The sequence below is a fragment of the Macaca thibetana genome, chromosome 6 (assembly GCF_024542745.1).
Source record: "Macaca thibetana thibetana isolate TM-01 chromosome 6, ASM2454274v1, whole genome shotgun sequence".
In the NCBI taxonomy this organism is placed as follows: Eukaryota; Metazoa; Chordata; class Mammalia; order Primates; family Cercopithecidae; genus Macaca; species Macaca thibetana.
In genome coordinates, this window is record NC_065583.1 from 119,441,189 (window position 1) to 119,461,094 (window position 19,906).

The 19,906-nt window shown below is 37.5% G+C and overlaps 1 protein-coding gene across 3 annotated transcripts in view; it reads left to right on the forward strand.

Annotated features, from left to right (window-relative positions):
* The window catches only part of PDE4D (phosphodiesterase 4D), a 1,590,976-nt gene that overhangs the window by 44,952 nt on the left and 1,526,118 nt on the right, over positions 1-19,906 (forward strand). Inside the window, exon 1 of one of the 3 annotated variants that reach the window (XM_050794362.1) lies at positions 6,349-6,483. The exons of the other annotated variants lie outside the window; for them this stretch is intronic. The gene's annotated coding sequence lies outside the window, so the exon portion shown is untranslated. Of the gene's footprint in view, positions 1-6,348; positions 6,484-19,906 lie in introns of those variants that run through there. 3 annotated transcript variants of the gene reach the window in all.

Here is a 19,906-nt window from a genome sequence, read left to right on the forward strand (position 1 = left end):
AAGCAGCTGGGGAGCCCAGGGAGACTATTCTGGGGGCAGAAGTGAGGAGGAAATGCTCTAAAGACAAACTGTGTCACAGTTCCGAAGGCTGTCCTCCAGAATACATTGTTTTCCTGAAATTCTCCAGCCTCTTCCATCATTTTCTTCTCAGTGAATGTCCAGTGCTGAATAACTGCCCCCTCAGTCACAGGACTGGACTGCAGCAGTGCTGCAGGTGGTGAGGCTCAGTGGCACAAGTGGCTCCGGGAGGGAATCTTGATGTCGGATTCTGGAGCTGCACCAGCAGAGGGGGAAGAGGAGGTAATTACCCACCTCTGAATATGAGATATCCCCCGCCCCCAATGCATTCTTCTGCCAGGAGCAGGATCATTAGAATAAGTGAGACTTAGCTTATCTCATTCAACTCCTTGCCAGGCCCCAGGCAAAGCTTTCAAATATACAATCATTTCCAGAGACTATGTTGGGATCCCCTGCATTTCTTTATCCATTTGTTGAGAAGGACCAGAGATGATGCCTAAGTTTAGTCAAGAGTTTGTTTGTGGGTCCAATGAGCCTCACATTTGATTTTATTGGAATTTTAATCTTGCAGAAATTACCTTATGTTTCAATTTTACAGCATGTTTTTGTTACACTGAAAACATCCCTCAATTTTTCCAATGTTTATTTGTCCTCTAGTGCTAATTTATGTGGTAAATGGTACTGGTTCATTAATTTACTCAGCAGGGAGTAACCACCTTTCATGGGGAGGGGGTGGCTAGGAAGGGGTTTCCAGTGAAGGCACTCATTTTTCTTGGTGGTCATGGTGGGTGCTGGGGAAGGGTGTTCAGTTAGAGGGGCTGCATTTGCAGAAACATGACTCTGTGTGTGAGCCTGGACTCTCAGGAATACGAAGCAGGTAGGCGCGGCAGGTGGGTATTTATGTGACAGTGGACAGTGGAGGAAGATAAGGACGAAGATCACTCATGAGTAGTGAATGAATGAATGAATGATTGTGTATAGAAGTCCATACTCCTTCTCTGGAGTGGCTATTCCTTCACCAAGGAGACTCTGTTCTTTCTTCTACTGCTTCTTAGTGAGCACGTCTAAGTCTCGGTTGATATTCTCTTGCTCTGAGAAATTTCTCATCAATGGGAGGAGAAAATGTAATTAGCTTCAACATTAGCTCATATTTAAGCTGAGAATTCAGCATGAATTCCACACATGGTTCATGTAGTTTGGATAATCAGCATAGCTGTTCATGATAGGTAACCCTCTTTTTTCTCCTCCTTCAAATCATTTTTGGTTTGGTTACCATGACTGAAGCTTAATGACTTCCATTTTTTTTTTTCCCCTCATGCAGGAATCTTTAAATGGTCTAAACTTTGTACAAATTATCATATGAATCATGTCTACTACAGTTACCCCTTCTGTGTCACGTTCTGGGTTAGCGTCCTTGCATGACACAGCAAAATGCAGGGCAGAGTTAAAAGTGTCAAATGAGAACCAGGCAAAAAACTGATAATTAATAGTGACCGACACACTTCACTGTGCTGTTATCTTAGAGGCCTTAAGGAAAAATCTTACTTACAAATATCAGTTGAAATGCAATATGTGATGTTAGTAGACACATTTCACCACATCTGGTAGTTCATTAATTCACCTTCATTTTCTTTTTCTTTTCTTCTTTTTTTTAAATCTTTTTTTTTTTATACTTTCAGTACTAGGGTACATGTGTACAATGTGCAGGCTTGTTACATAGGCATACATGTGCCATGTTGGTTTGCTACACCCATCAACTCGTCTTTCACATTAGGTATTTCTCATAATGCTATCCCTCCCTCAGCTCCCTACCCACTGACAGGCCCTCATGTGTGATGTTCCCTTCCTGTGTCCAAGTGTTCTCATTGTTCAATTTCCACCTATGAGTGAGAACATGCAGTGTCTGGTTTTCTGTCCTTGTGATAGTTTGCTGACAATGATGGTTTCCAGTTTCATCCATCTCCCTGCAAAGGACATGAACTCATCCTTTTTTATGGCTGCATAGTATTCCATGGAATTCACCTTCATTTTCAATATTGTATATGTTTATTGCAGTGAGCTTAATCCTAATACAAATGACAATTTTATTTTATTTTTATTTATGTTTTTAAATTTTTTTCTTTGAGACAAGATCTCACTCTGTCACTAAGGCTGGAGTGCAATAGCACAACCATAGCTCACTGTAGCCTCCAACTCCTGGACTTAAGTGATCCTCCCAACTTGGCCTCCCAAGTACCTGGGATTACAGGTGTGTGCTACCACACCCAGCTATTTATTTATTTCTCTTTTTTGCAGAGATGGGGGTCTTGCTATGTTGCCCAGGGTGGTCTCAAACTCCTGGATTCAAGTGATCCTCCTGCCTTGGCCTTCTAAAGGGCTAGGATTATTAAAGGGGCATGCCACCATTTCTAACTGACAGTTTTCTTTTAATGAGCAGTCACCATATAATAGGCTCAGTTCTAAGCATATTTGCCCATTTCATCTTCACACCAGCCTAGGAGGTAGTTACTGTGTGTGGCACCCTTTCATATAGGAGGAAACTGAGGCATAATGCTGTTAAGTAGCTTGCTCAAGGTCCAACAATTAAGAGACAGAGCTGGGATTTGAACCCAGGTGGCTGGACTCCAGAGTTTCTACCAACCACCATGTTATACTGCTTTACATGTTTAAAGCAAAGACGTGGTTTTAGCATCAAATATTAACAATGCACTCCCCACATTTTTCTTATTAAATGTAATTGCCAGTTTTTGTATATGTCATTGTCCTAATGTTTTTGAGAAACTTAGACAAAGAGCAAGACCACAGATAAATGGATCCTTCTGTTCAGGTCTCATTACCTAGAAGAGTTTTGACTACAATATATGAGTACTAAAGGTTGATGGTTTATGCTAATTTTAAGTGTAATATATTTCAGAATTTTGTCACATGCATTATTAGTGTGATTTCCTATTCATGGCCTTAGGAGAGACTGATTTAAACAATAACAACAACAACAACAAAATCCAACAAAAAATTTCCCCCATGGGCCAAGAGCAAATTTTAATTTGAGGTCCTTTTGTCCAGATAAAGTGTTTTGTTATCTGCACCAAGAACGTGAGCTTTATCCTTATAGCGACCACAGACTCCCATCTCTAGTATCATGATTTTTAATTTGAATTAAAGCTTTTTTTTTTTTTTTTTTTTTTTGCTTTGTTAAGGTGAGGCAGGCCTTCTTGCTGATATTTTAAAAAGCACCTATTTTTCTTTCGGTTTACACTATAAGGCTCCCTGTCCGCATTGAAACTGTCAGCAGATCCCTACCAGGAAACTGGTTCCGAGGTCTAGGGTTTCCTGAGGTAGAGGCTGGTCCTGTGAAAATAATGGGGCTATTTATCCATGTCACCTGGAATGGAGTTAATACCCTGCCAGTCTTAGTTGATATGACATGCTAACAGGATGGGTCTGAACGTTTTCTATAGTTTACTCATGAGTGACTTTCTTTGGCTTACGTAAATGGCAAGGCCAGACCAATTAGCTTATGGACCTAGAAATCATTCTAGGCCCAGATTTTGAGACACTTTTCCGTCAACCATAGTTGCTCTAATACCTGAGATTTGCTGACAGTGCTTGGTTCAGAAAAAGGTTCACTTTCCTGAGCAATTTTTCTTTTATTGGGATCATCTTAATTCTTGTTTGCGGGGTTGAGATGAAGTAATTATGAGCCAGGACTGCACTTAGCTATTTGGGTGACCCTTGTATACCATGAGCTTCTTAGATAGGGCTGATGTTTTCTAATTAACCAGAAAACATTAATTGATCGTGATGACAGGAGATAGTCTCTTTAGCCAGAACCTGCTACTATAATTCCTGATGAATTGAGAATGATGTCTGAAGGAAGCAGACTCTGACATGGTGCATTAGTAATTTTAGGCAAAAGAGGATAATGGTACTAGTATGTATATTTTTTAGTTTCCTCTTCCATTGCTTTGTTTTGCACAGGCTGAAGAAAATAAATGTAAACAGCATATTATGGTGGCTCAGGGTGGATAATAATGGGACATCACTTCCTTTGTTTCAGTGTGAGGTTGCCCCTGATATGTGACAGCTCCAAGGACTAAATATTTTCAATCCCCAGAAAAATCTCGAGTCCCAGTAACATGTTTCAGGTTCTCATGATTATTAGGATTATAGGAGGGGAAGGCAGTGCTGGTCTTTTAGAAAGCTCTCGTCATGAATGTGTTCTGGAGTGAACATTACTAACAGATGAGCAGCTTGAAGTTGAGTCAAACAAAACTTTTAGTGTTTGTAAGGGTCAGGGAGCCAGGGGACAGTCCGTAACTCAGTTGTATGTTGACACAGAGAATGTACAAAAGCTGTGAAAGTTTCCACTCAGATGACTGTGGATGGTTGCTGGCGATTGTCTTGGACAGTAAGAGTTTTCTTCAGAATTGTAGGAGGTGAAGTCTTCCTATGGGAAATTTTTGGACAAGAATACAAATGAAATGACTTGCATGCCTCAGTTTAGAGTATTCTTGGCCTTGTCTGTCAACAAATGGAGATTTGAACATCGGAATTCTAGGGGGGTTTAATGAAATTTTATTAAGGAGATGAGAAGCAGGGAGTCTGTGTTGAAAATTCAATAAAGGGCTTGTTTTCCATCTCAGCCTGGATAATCTATGTTATCTTCGAGTAAAGGGGGTAACAATTCTAACAACCTGGCTTCCTTAGAAGTTTCCATTCTCACATAGTCACCAAAGGCAGCAGCACTGTCAAATAAACAAAGGTTTAATTAAATAAAAACTATTTAAACAGAGCAGAAATATTCTTCCCTGGCTAGTCACAGATTGGACAATTCAAAGAACAAACCCTGGGGTGAAATTGCCAATGGATTACTTTTTCTGTTTTCTATCTATTGCCATGTTTTTCTTTCTGGTGTCAAATCTCAAGTTGAATTCAGTCAATTATCTACAGCCAACAAAAAGTGCATAAACGTCTCTTCTGTTACTGTTTATATTTCACCACTAAACAAAGCAAAATTTTCTTCTCAGCTTCTTGCCTTAGGAGCTTGTAAGTCCAACAAAACAAATAAAATATTATGTACATTCTATTGTCACTATGAAAGCATAAGGACTGATTTAGTTATGTACAAGTTTATTGCCAAAGTTTTTCTTGTTGCTAATGTTACACTTGCTACAAAATGTGTTAAAGAAACAGACAATTTGCTGAGGATTTGGAAGGATTTGTTATTGTGTTAAGTACATTAAGTATCTAAGGGGTATGGTGTTGGGGTTATGTGTATGTCAGTTTCATATATTTTTTGCTTTCTTATTTTAGTTGCCTCTATAATAATTTTGACTTTAAAATGTTTTCTACAGATCCATTATTAACTGCAAATGTAGAAGCATGGTGTAACAAGTAATTGGTATAACTAACACTAAAATGTAATGGGAAATAAGGATACTATTGTAAAGAAAACAAGAAAAACCTGGGGCAGGGGAGCAGTATTGATTCTCTCTTAGAATTCTTAAGATTCTCTGTTCCAACCCTTCTACCATGGAACATTCTTATGTGGTCTAAGTGTCAAAGGTCAAAGGAACTGGGCAGTAACTTATCTTCTTAATTTTCTCTGTGAACATAGATTATTTTCTTTAAGATATGAAAAACTTTTAATTGTGCTCCTGAAACCCATCCCTCTCCCGTCTCAGCCCCGTTGGCTCTTCTTTCTGTGGGTGGGTGAAAAGCCTGCTCATCTGAGAAGGTAGCTCTGAAACTGTTCTGGAAAATCCTCTATTTTCCTCCACAAATGATCGTTTCAGTTTCAAGTTTTATTTCAGGTTCATTAATTCTCCCCCTCCTCAGACTTAATAAGAAATGATCCTGCACACGATTAGAATAGGAAAAGGTAAAATAAAATCGAAGCTTATCTAGTTGCCTCAGCGACTTTATGCTTATCACTTTCAGTCAGCATTATTCTACTAAAAATAAAAAGAAAGATGAAAATTACCTCAGGCGTTTGCTGCCGTGCCTGCCCTTTGGTTTCTGGGACGACTCGGGTCCTGAAGCGCGGGCACAGTTGGGATTGCAAAGCCGGGAAGAGACCTTGCTCCAGGTGTAGCTGCGTTTTCCCCAGATCACCTGTCCTTTTCCCCTCCAACAAGGAAGCTGTGATTTTTCTCTGGCCTTTAGAGTCAAAGTGATTCCAGATAAGTAGATTAATGTGTAGAATATCTCTTCTGTGTTGTTCCAGTGCAGCCCTTTCAGCTTTCCAGAGCCAGTTAGACTTGTTATGAGGAGCTAAGTGATTGGCTGGCTCTGGAGCTCAGTTTCATAGATTATAGCCCAGCGTACGAGAAGCACGAGTCCTATAGTTGGCGTACCCAGAGGCCTGCCAGTTCCTGCCTTAATGCATATGTAGTCGTAATTGAGTTCTGACACGGCCTTGGATGTTTCTGTCCTAAATAGATGACATTGCATCTTCAAGACTGTGTGAGTAATCCTGATTTTTTTTTTTTTTTTTTTTAAGCTCAGTAAATTAATTACATGCCCTGGGAGGGAGTGATTGTAAGTAGAAAATACTGAACTAGCAGATGATTCGTTTTTAAGGCACGGTACTATGTGTATCAAGTTCAAAACGACGAATCTTAAAGCTTCTAAGACCTGGCAGGGTTATTCCAGCTTTGTGCCACGAATCACAGTCAAGCCGCATATTGAAGGAGGCTGTTTGATGCATTTGCTAGCTCTGTTTGTTTTATGGGGTCAGTAAAGTGGCAGAGGTCCAACAGGAGCAGGTTAAAGCAGGATGCTGGGATCAAAGCAGTGGCTTAGAGAGCACTTGAGTCAGGCAAGTTTTAAGGTTTCCCACCCCCACCATCTCAGTCCAAAACTGAGAGCGAGCATCAAATATTATAATAAATGCTTTGGGGACACGGGTGCACAGCAGATAGAGCGCAGGAAAAGGAGAAATGTAGAATGATGGCAGCAATGCTTTCGTTCACTGTAATCCGCAGCCAGCTGAAGACACACACTATGAATAACTGAAACATTTTATATGAACAAACATGCTCTTCAGTGGTTCTGTTTATGTGGTAGAGGGCTGAATGAAACACCATGAGCTTGTTGTAAAAAGCCTTATAAAAGTACATTAAACACATACAGACACAACCATAACAGAAGAAAGTATGTGGATTGGAATTTGTGATTGGAGCAGATCAAATTAACCCAGGGAAGCCGTTGTTAGGTTTGTATGGTTGCTGAGGGTAACTTCTGTTGCTGACAAGGTTTAGGATAAAGCTGGAGCAGACTGAAGTGAAAAACTAGAAAACATCAGCATTTCATTACCTTCTATAGCATATACCGCAGGATAGAATTAATACTGAGTATAGACTGGTAAAGGTGAGCAGTTTACTTTTTGCTTTTAAGTCATTATTGATTTCTCCTAGCCTATCACAAAAAGTAATAGGGCTTTTGCCTATGAAATTAGAGCTTAGAAATATTTTTCTTCCTCCCAAATAATTTTTATACTTTTTCTCAATACAGCACAAAGCTAGGTCATTAAAAAAAATGGGTTGCTTTTCAAGTTGCTTTTTGTCTTATTTTTCCTCTTTAAACCTGTAGATACAAATGTATATATTTGTGTTATATATAACGCTCAAGCATAAATCATTTGAACAGTTTTTAAAATCACAGGCTCCTGTGGCAAATATAAACTTTTAATAGTTATAGTTGGTAATTACTAACCAATTCCTATAAAAATAACATTAGTAGTTTATTTTTGATTGCACCTAGTTAAACAACTGGCATGATTTAACCAGTAGGAGAGATATATAGTTGTGTTTTGCATAATTTCGTGTTTCGATCACACTGGAAATGCAAAGTTTTGTTGTTAAAAATATTTTTGCTTTCTGAAATATTACCCCCTTTCAGATCACACCAATGAATGAAGTTTATAGAAAGAAAAGAAGCCAACATAGACTCCTTTTCTGTATCAACCAAATATATGCAAAACAGATAGATTTTTAAAAATGTAATTTTAATACATTCCTTTAGAAACACATTTACTTTGTGAAAAAACAGTATAATGGGTTCATTTATTGACCCAGAATAGCGAGTTGATTTGTTGAGTTTCTGTAGCCATAGACACGAATAGTAATGGTTGGCTCATTCTTAGCTATACATTCCTAACTGTATTAGTGGGAGAAAGGAGTGCATCTATAAAAGAAATATAACCCCATCCCTCAAGGTGGTTTGGAGCCCATCTAAGAGTAAGAAGTAGTAGAGTTGAAGCTGCTCTATCTGAATCAGCTCCTGACTTCAACTCAGCTCCTCTTTTTCCTTGGGTCCATGTGGCCCACTTGGTGTAGTATTCATATCTCCTTCTACCTTTTCATACCTTCATTGTTTACATTACCTTGCTTGGGTGCTTATTGAGATGAATGACATAAAAATGCTTAATTGTCAAACATTAATCAGCTACCTATATAATTCAGAGGATGTTTAAAACCAAGGCTCAGGGAAATTCTGGTGGGCGTATACTAGGACTATTTATATCTTGCATCTGTTCTTTCCTCTGGGACCTCCATCTCTTCAGTTCTTCCTGAGATGCCAGAGTCATATCTGTTACTTGTGAAAGAATGGAGCTTTAAGAAAAGGAGTCTAGAGGTGCCAGGTGCCCAGTGGACAGTGGGCTGGGGGCAAGGCATGGTGGGGAAAGCAAAAAAAAAAAATCTCCCAAACAGCAGTAGTTGATCTTTCTTCTATCCACTCCTCTCAATTTTCTAAAGCCATTTTTGTCTAACTGTGGAAGTTCTTTTGCAGATAAGGTTCTGTAAAACTATGCATATCTGCCATAGACAGATGGATTTGACAAAAGATGTATCCAAAAAGGAATGTATCACATCATGAACTTGCTAAGTGTTCATGAATACACACTGGCATTTGGAGACTATTAACACTACCTACTGAAGCAAAGACATAAATCCAAATTGAAAAAAATATTATTTCTTGATTGAATTACATTTTCCAATGGGTTTTTTTTTTTGGGTTAATTTTGTTTTTGGAAAAACTTGCTCTTCCCTCCAACGTTTTTCCTGTGTTATATATAGGACTAATTTGATTTCTGCAGCTTGCCTGAGAATTTAATTATTCTTACTTTGTGTTTTCAGAAGAGTTGCTGTCTACCTTGAGCATGTTTAAAAAAAAAACAGAACAAAATGAATGAAACAAATGTCCCCCTTCCCACAGAAAAACACACCATCAAGGAGTTAAATGTCTTACATTTGTTTAAGTCCCTCCTTTTGTGGAACTAGACACTGGTGGAGGAGGAGCTTTCATTTAATTTCAAGACAATCAATGATTCCAACTTAACTGTAACTGTGCTCCTCTAATTTCTGATTTCAAGAAGCAGAACATTTTGGTGAATTAATCTTGGAGTCAATGGGACCACACTCAGGCCATGAAACGTTTTCTAAGCCTCAGTGTCTATGTCTGTAAAATGAAAATAATGATATATGTTCTGATATTTTACTGGATTGGTGAATATCCACATCACAATGAGAAAGTGCTTGTTAAGAGAACATTGTAATATGTAATTTGTAATGTGCTATACATGTACTCTATTATTGTGATTGTAGCTTATCATGCTAAGGTTAGGATCCTTTACTTCTAAAAGCATATTCCCAGTAATGGACAAAACTTCTGAAGCAAAGAAAATCTTCACTGTTTGATCCTAATGTTATGAAGGCTTTTGGAGCTTACATTTTGTTTAAACTCCCATTGAAGATCCCATTGGAGCTTTAATGCTGATCCATCTATTACTTGAGTATTAAAAATACCAATAGGTTTACTGTGATAAATGAAGGTGGCATTGTATGTGAAAACATATTTAGTAAACTTCCATGTGTCATAGCCATATAAATGTTACATATTACAACAATTATCAGTGTATTAATAAAAATACTTTTTCAAATTTTCAATTTTTAAAATGGAAAGTATCAGATATATTTCTTATTGATTAGATTGACTAACTTTCTAAGCTATGTCTGCTTCCCTCAAACAGGATGAATGTTCTTGTTGGTTAAGCTTGTACCATAATTTTCTTTCCACTTAGATATAGCACTAAGCCAATAGTTAGATAAGCATTCCTTCACAGCCTACATTTAGAGCTGCCAATGACGAAGTTTTGGAGGACATATTTTCCTCACTGGAAAAAGTGGGTTAGGAAATTTAGACTGACAGATGTTCTTGGATTTTTTTTTAATTCCTGTCTTGACTCTCATTATTAAATTTTGCTAAGGAAATAATCTTGTAGGTTTTAAGGCGATGCTTATTCCTAGTAGGTCTTTTCATCTCAGGGATACAATAAATGATCAAAATGACTTTCTGAATGATTTGAAAGATCAATTAGCAGCTTTGAATCCCAAATTTTTAGGTGGTTCTGCTTCAGAAAATCATTATGCTTTTTGGAATAATGTCCATAGCTGCATCCTACATTTCAGTGGTTTGAGCTCACTGCTGTTATAGTTTGATGATTTCCTAACAGCAAGATTGGTTAGGTTAAAGCAGTTACCCATTTCACCTGTTGAACCCTTTTAAAAAAATAGATGAAATCATAGAGGAATCACAATAAGTAAAACATATTAAAATGGAATGGACTCTCTCCCACTTTTATCTCACACAGCTCACCCAGAAATTCATGAAGGAACTTCCTAGGAATGAAACAATTTCATTTGTAGTAGTATTTGAAAACTGGATCTAGGACTGTTGACCTGACTCTTTTGTGCCTTTGGTGATTGGATAAGAACACTTCTTCAGTAATTTAAAACTATAGTGAAATAATGTTAGTTTTTAAAACTTCTCAATAAGACTTTTATTCAGCAAAAATCAGCAGTTAGGTGCTAGAAACACAAAGATGAACAAGACATAGTTTCTTCGAGGAACTTATAACCTAGTAGACATTTATTTCATGTTTGCAGAACTTTTAGGATACTTCTCAAAGAAGAAGGGTTATTTATGAGGTTGCTACTTTTCTCCTTAAAATGTTTACAATGTTAATAATGAAGGAATGACCAATCTGTACTATATACAAAAAGTGCTGAGTAGAAATATATTAATTTTCTTGGCCGGGCATGGTGGCTCACGTCTGTTGTCCCAGCTACTTGGGATGCTGAGGTGGGAGGATCACTTAAGCCTGTCAGGTCCACGCTGCAGTGAGCCGTGATTGTATTACTGCATTCCAGCCTGGGCAGGCAACAGAGTGAGACCCTGTCCCCCACCTACCCCCAAAAAAGAAATATAAAAATTTTCTTATCAAATTTTACTTTTTAGAGTCTCCAACCTTATTTAGTTCAGTCACCATATTTGACAAATAAATGGTGGAACCAAGATGCTAACAGGTTTAAGTTTCATATACAGTAGAACTGAGACAGGAACCTAGAGTACCTGGAACTAGAATCCAGATCTCTGCCTGTTCAGTTTAGGATGTACTGACAATATATATTGCTACTTAAAATGGCTAAAACAAAATTTATAAGCATCTATATATTTTGCAGCGAGGACAATTATCTACAAACATGATATTTAATAGAAGATATGGTAATAACATCTAAGATACACAATTATGTTATAAAATCCAAAATCAACAAGAAAGGAATAAAGGTGCACCATTCCGGGAAATATATTTCCAGAGCTTTAGATGTCCTTATTAGCTTCTACATGTTAGTTTTGGTAATGTTAGCCGCTATAACATATAAAATCTGAAATCTTGTTGACTTAACTGAGAAATTTATTTCTCACTCAGTCAAAGCTAAAGTGAGTATTCTTGACGGGCAGATTCTTCTCATTCATTCAAGCAGTATTCTTGTGACTCCACTCTTACCACCTTGTTGTCACAACCAGCTTCCTGGTGCCTGTGCTTTGACAAAGGAGAAAACTCGTAGAAGTCTGCTCATCTTCTATTGGCCAGAGCTTGGTCACACAACCCCATATAGTGAAAGGGAAGCTGGGGCTATAGTCCTGTTTGTGTCTGGGAAGAATAAAAAGTTGGTTTGGTGATTGTCTTAGTTCAGGCTGCTGTAACAAAGTATCATTGACTGGGTGGCTTGTAAACAACAGAAATTTATTTTATTTTTTTTACAGCTCTGGAGGCTGGAATTCTGAGATTAGTGTGCCAGCCCGGTCAGGTTCTGGTGAGGGCTGTCTTTTGGGTTGCAGGTGGCTGACTTCTCCTAGTATCTTCACATGGTAGAAAGAGAGTGAGCTAGCTCTCCGGCCTCATCTTGTAAAGGCATGCACCCCATTGCTGATGGCTCCACTCTCATGACCTAATTATCTTCCAAAGACACCATCTCCAAGCACCAACACATTGGGAATTAGATCTCAGCATATGAATTTTGGGGTGACATAAACATTCAGTCCACGACAATGATCAACTAAGCTATTTCTGCCATACCTTTTTTTCTTTTTTCTTTCCTTCCTGTTCTTCAGTATGTCTATGTAGAATCTCTGCCTTGTAACCAATAAGGTAATGAAAAAAATTATAATATTTACCATCTGGAAGAAATTAGGATAATGATTTTACTTTTAAATTCTTGATCCATATGTTAAAAAATTTCCAAGGCTATTAAAATATCACTGAACGTTGTGATTATAGAGATTGCTATGATTTAATACTTATGTTTTATAATGAAAAAGTAGTCCTGGGCTATTTTTCTCTCTTTACCTCACCTATCCTCTTCTATGTCAGGTATTTGAATCCTTTGCTTCATAGTTTTATGAAAAGGTGGGGAGAAAATGAAAAATTATCAAGGAAGATGAAATAGCTAATCAAAATTCATTCACTCCCCATAGTTCCTTGGGTATTTTATAAACTTTGCAGTAAATGCTAACTTCTTATTGGGGAAAACTGCTGTAAAGTAAGTGTACAGGTAGGTTTTGGAGAAATTTTTCTTGCATTGAGTTGAGCAAATGGTGCAACTAGCATCAGCTTGGTTTGTAGCTGCTCTATTTTTTAGAAGCTAGAAGGTTTTTCTCCACCATGAACTTCTAGGGGTCAACAAAAGTATTTATATCACAAATCAAAAAAACACAGTTACCTACTCAGTAAACAATGTTTTTTTCAGATTATTCTATTTAAAAAATCTCTCCAAATCTGTTCATTTTCTTTTAATAAAACATCAGGTTTCAATAAAAATCATGACCCTGTCAAACCAATTTTAGTCCTTTACCTTGGATATATTAAGTTCAAATATTTTTGTTGGGTGTTAAGTCAGTCATAACCTCAGCTATTTTCCACAACTAAATTATTTTCCTCCTATAAAGCAAAGTTACAATCAAGCTATTTAAGAAATAAAGACAACAAATAGAAACTGTTTTAATCTTCATGTCCTGACCTAAAAAATAGAAGCACTAACTCATGTCACATTCTCATATGTATCTGATTAGACTAGGAATGCCTAAAAAGAATTTTCCCATAACTCCATTTACTTGTTGTTTATTTCCCTGGCTCATTCCAAAAACAATTTTAAATACAACACCAAAAGAGTAAAATATCCTCAATCTAACATCCGAGCAATCTTTTTATTTTGGTGAAAACAATAATAATAGGCACTTGCATATTTCACCCTGAGGCATCGAAAACACTGACTTGTCTCAGTTTTAAGATTCTGAAGATTATATTCTATTTAATAGAGATTTTAAGTATATTTATTATATTTTTAGTCTTTGAACTAAGGCAGTCCACATATGGGTATAAAGTAATGCCTCAAAATAGTGTAGTAATTATTGGTGCAAAAGGTTGGTGCAAAAGGAATTGTGGTTTTTGTCATTAAAATGGTGAGAACCACAGTTACTTTTGCATTAACCCATAACTCTGTGGTCTCTGGAGCCAGACTGCCTAGGTTCATATCCCAGCTCTGCCACTTAGTACTTGAGTTACTCTGGACAAATTAATTTTTTTTTTTATTTTTTATTATTATTATACTTTAAGTTCTAGGGTACATGTGCATAATGTGCAGGTTTGTTACATATGTATACTTGTGCCATGTTGCTGTGCTGCACCCATCAACTCGTCAGCACCCATCAACTCGTCATTTACATCAGGTATAACTCCCAATGCAATCCCTCCCCCCTGCCCCCTCCCCATGATAGGCCCCGGTGTGTGATGTCCCCTTTCCAGAGTCCAAGTGATCTCATTGTTCAGTTCCCACCTATGAGTGAGAACATGCGGTGTTTGGTTTTCTGTTCTTGTGATAGTTTGCTAAGAATGATGGTTTCCAGCTGCATCCATGTCCCTACAAAGGACACAAACTCATCCTTTTTTATGGCTGCATAGTATTCCATGGTGTATATGTGCCATATTTTCTTAATCCAGTCTGTCACCAATGAACATTTGGGTTGATTCCAAGTCTTTGCTATTGTGAATAGTGCCGCAATAAGCATATATGTGCATGTGTCTTTATAGCAGCATGATTTATAATCCTTTGGGTATATCCCCAGTAATGGGATGGCTGGGTCATATGGTACATCTAGTTCTAGATCCTTGAGGAATCGCCATACTGTTTTCCATAATGGTTGAACTAGTTTACAATCCCACCAACAGTGTAAAAGTCTTCCTATTTCTCCACATCCTCTCCAGCACCTGTTGTTTCCTGACTTTTTAATGATCGCCATTCTAACTGGTGTGAGATGGTATCTCATTGTGGTTTTGATTTGCGTTTCTCTGATGGCCAGTGATGATGAGCAATTTTTCATGTGTCTGTTGGCTGTATGAATGTCTTCTTTTGAGAAATGTCTGTTCATATCCTTTGCCCACTTTTTGATGGGGTTGTTTGTTTTTTTCTTATAAATGTGTTTGAGTTCTTTGTAGGTTCTGGATATTAGCCCTTTGTCAGATGAGTAGATTGCAAAAATTTTCTCCCGTTCTATAGGTTGCCTGTTCACTCTGATGGTAGTTTCTTATGCTGTGCAGAAGCTTTTTAGTTTAATTAGATCCCATTTGTCAATTTTGGCTTTTGCTGCCGTTGCTTTTGGTGTTTTAGACATGAAGTCTTTGCCCATGCCTATGTCCTGAATGGTACTACCTAGATTTTCCTCTAGGGTTTTTATGGTATTAGGTCTAACATTTAAGTCTCTAATACATCTTGAATTAATTTTCGTATAAGGAGTAAGGAAAGGATCCAGTTTCAACTTTCTACTTATGGCTAGCCAATTTTCCCAGCACCATTTATTAAATAGGGAATCCTTTCCCCATTTCTTGTTTCTCTCAGGTTTGTCAAAGATCAGATGGCCGTAGATGTGTGGTATTATTTCTGAGGACTCTGTTCTGTTCCGTTGGTCTATATCTCTGTTTTGGTACCAGTACCATGCTGTTTTGGTTACTGTAGCCTTGTAGTATAGTTTGAAGTCAGGTAGCGTGATGCCTCCAGCTTTGTTCTTTTGACTTAGGATTGTCTTGGAGATGCGGGCTCTTTTTTGGTTCCATATGAACTTTAAAGCAGTTTTTTCCAATTCTGTGAAGAAACTCATTGGTAGCTTGATGGGGATGGCATTGAATCTATAAATAACCTTGGGCAGTATGGCCATTTTCACGATATTGATTCTTCCTATCCACGAGCATGGTATGTTCTTCCATTTGTTTGTGTCCTCTTTTATTTCACTGAGCAGTGGTTTGTGGTTCTCCTTGAAGAGGTCCTTTACATCCCTTGTAAGTTGGATTCCTAGGTATTTTATTCTCTTTGAAGCAATTGTGAATGGAAGTTCATTCATGATTTGGCTCTCTGTTTGTCTGTTACTGGTGTATAAGAATGCTTGTGATTTTTGCACATTAATTTTGTACCCTGAGACTTTGCTGAAGTTGCTTATCAGCTTAAGGAGATTTTGGGCTGAGACAATGGGATTTTCTAAATATACAATCATGTCATCTGCAAAGAGGGACAATTTGACTTCTTCTTTTCCTAACTGAATACCCTTGATTTCTTTCTCTTGCCTAATTGCCCTAGCCAGAACTTCCAACACTATGTGGAATAGGAGTGGTGAGAGAGGGCATCCCTGTAAAATACTGGCAAGCCGGATTCAGCAGCACATCAAAAAGCTTATCCACCATGATTAAGTGGGCTTCATCCCTGGGATGCAAGGCTGGTTCAACATTTGCAAATCAATAAACATAATCCAGCATGTAAACAGAACCAAAGACAATAACCACATGATTATCTCAATAGATGCAGAAAAGGCTTTTGACAAAGTTCAACAGCCCTTCATGCTAAAAACGCTCAATAAATTCGGTATTGATGGAACGTACCTCAAAATAATAAGAGCTATTCATGACAAACCCACAGCCAATATCATACTGAATGGGCAAAAACTGGAAAAATTCCCTTTGAAAACTGGACAAATTAATTAATCTCCATGTACCTCCATTTAATTATCTGAAAAATGGGATAACAATAGTACCTATCTGGTTAGGCTATTGTAGAGATTAAGTCAATTGATATACATAAAACACTTTGCATTTTACGTATATTAATTCCAAAATTGCTTGGAATGATGTGTGTCTCATAGTGCTTTATAAATGTTTGTGAACTTATTATTATTTGGGGAACTGATTATTTCGCAAAATACATGTTCTAGATAGATGAAGTTTATTCAGTCAGTTTCAAAACTTCTAGATGTAGCCAGTTTTCATCTAAATGGATCCCTGTGTCTCTGTTTCTTCTGCTTTAGAGAGATTAAATGGAATCTTCCTTTGGTGATACTGATTGAGGTAATGCTGAGATGATTAAGAGGACATGAAAGAATTTAGGAAGAGTGTTTGCCCATACACTAACTGGCCCAGACTGCTTTCTGCATCAACCCTCTGGCGATGTTCTAGGGTTTGGACTTCAATCTACTGGCCTATACTAGCACCCTTACTTTAAAATTCCTGCTCCTATTTTGCTATAGGCTGTAAGCAAGAAAATAGCATAGTTTCTAAAAATTATGTATAAAATGAGAGAATAGGTGTCACTCAGGGTGTCAGTTCTCCCCTGAGAGTACATAAGACATGAGTGCATTTTTTCCTTCTGAGTGAGGGTTATGTTTTAGAGCAAGGGTTGGCAAACTACTACTTCCTGTAGGCCAAATCTGTTTTTTGTAAATAAAGTTTTATTGGAACACAGCCATGCTCATTTGTTTACATATCATCTACTGCTGCTTTCACACACTGTAAGGGCAGAATTGAGTGGTTCCCGCAGAGACCATATGGTCTGTATAGCCTAAAGTATTTAGTATCTGACCTTTTACAAAAGTTTACCAGACCCTGTTCTAGAGCTTTAAAATTGGACAGAGACAGAAATAAATGAGATGTTACTATATTTTTAGTAGTCTCCACTAACCTGCCTATTCAGTTGTTTGCAGCACCACATCCCTTAAATGTATTTTGGATAAACAAGAATTTATTGCAGTAGGCTATGTTGGATAAAGAACAAACAGCCCACAGTAGCACATTGTGAATATTAAGAGGTGGTGAAGCTGTGATTGTCAAGCCAAGTTGTTTGGGAATCTTCATCGTAGTATTTGTTGCTCTACTGTGATCAGTATAAAACATGATGCAAAATTATGTAGCTTTCTGTTGTGTGCAGTAGGATGTTGTTCTAGAGATATTACCAGTTGGTAGCTCCTTTTTTCATGCAATTATTCAAAGTAAATGTAAATATGTCTGTTGTCCTTTTCTCTTATGTGAAAACTTCCTCCCTCCCCAACACTGTAAGATTCAGGAGCCTAGTGTACAGAAAAGGATCTTGAACTTGGGTTTGAATCCTGACTCAGTCACTTTATGAAGGAGAAAAATCAAGTTACATTGCCACCGCCAGCCTCAGTTTCCTTACCTGTAAAACACAGGTAGGAATCCAGGCTATGCTTGCCACACAAGGAAGACCAAATGAGACTCAGCATACTAGAAGGCTCTACAGTGCATATTATTACTTGTGTCTTTAATGTTCTCAATTTGGTTCACTTTCTCCTCATACAAAGATGTGTATGTTTATGGACAGAATATACAATGGATTCTGCATGAACTAAAATTGTCAGCTGCACTGGGTATGAGTCTGCAAGCGTGAAGGAGGCAGGGTGAGAAAGCCTCTTCAAACAGCGTATGTATTCCTCTGGTGTCTGCTTTATTATTCACATCTCTAATGTGAAAGTTTATGCTTTAGTGCAGAGCTCCTGAGAAATATGCAAAGAAAAAAGAAAAGATAACCTTGGAGGGGAAAATAGGTAGTGCTTATGCAAATACAAAAGCATGAATAGAAGCAAATAGGTGCTGGTTTCTTTTAGCTATAGTTCTTTAAGTGAATCTGGTATATATACAAGAAGTAGTTAATTTTTTAAAGATGAAGGAACGAATAGTTCCTTTTAATGAAAATAGACTGTAGTGCTATGGAAATGAGAAGTCCCCTGTGATGAGGCTAGAGTAGAATTACTGAAGGAGGAAGTGAATGTACGTGGCTCCATTTTGTTTTTTATTGGAGGCCATAAAGAAAACCAAACAGCTTACTCAGTGTAAGTTATTTATACTTGTAAAAAAATCACCCCATTTTTATAATTTAAGGGGATGCTGATGGTTCAGCTTTGGATTGCAGTTACATTAAATGTATTTTCTCATAATCTTGTTTTCAAGTGGCTTAAAAAGATTTAACCAGAAAATTCAGAATTCTTTTGCTGAATTTATTTTTTAAATGCTTTAGACTTTTAGATAAAATATTTTAAAATTATGACCTTGAATTTGAATTTAAGGGACTCATTCAGACTCCTCTTTTAATCTCCTTTGTTATTTGGAGGAATTATCCAAGTTGTATCAGTTAGCTATTGTTGTGTAACAAACAGTTCCAAAACATAGTGTCTTAAAAGGATAATCACTGAAGATTTTCATGAGTCTACCAGTTGGCTGGGGAATTCTGGTTATCTAAGCAGATTCTGATTATGTTAGCAAGACTTATTCATGCATTAGGAGTTAGCTGACAGACCAAGATGACCTTCCTTGGTAAAGTCAATGCTCCTTCCCACGTCCCTCATATCCCTCCAGGAGGCTAGCTCAGGGATGTTTTCATAGTGGTGTCTGGGGTCTAAGCATGGGCAAGTCCAATTGTGTAAAATGGTAGTTGGCAACACACGTGCACTTTTCAAGTCTCTGTGTGTGTCACATTTACTACACCCCACTGGCCAAAGCAGTTTGTGGTGGAACTCAGAGTCTGAGTGGATGGTTGTAAAGTTATGAGTCAAAGTTTGCATACATACGAAGGCCATGAGTTGGGCCATTAATACATTCAGTCTACCAGAAGTCATTTCACCTTTTTTCCTCCATCTTAACAGCCTCCCTTTTGGAAATTTAACTTCTACATACTGTGTAAAACCAAACCAAACAAACAGAAAAAAGCTCAACTTACCTGATTACTTTTCGGCACTGTTTTTAAAGCTTGGTCAGGGAGTAAGCTGTTATTACAGGCTAAAATTAAAATTTTGCTTATTTACTTACACACTTCTCCCCTAACTCCTCCTTTTTAAAGCAAATTGAGTTTAAGCCACAAATTCTTGAATAGTGAGGTTGGTTCTTTTTCAATTTTATTCATATCTATCCCTGAGCTCTATTCTGTCTCTAATCAATTTCTGTATTTTGGAGCCGCTATTACTATAGCATTTGCTGAATGAATCTGTGGGGTTTTGATCTTGCTTTCATATGCTCTTGCTGTTTGATTTCCTCTCCCTTAACTCCAGGTTTGCATTTCTTCCTGCCTATTCTACATGTCATAGAGGAACTTCAAACTGGACATGTTTTAAAGAATACTGGTTATCCACTTTGCCCAGTCACACATACCTTCAACCAACAAATACATATTTGTTGAATGACTTCCATACTATTTCAGGCATTAGTAATACACTAGTG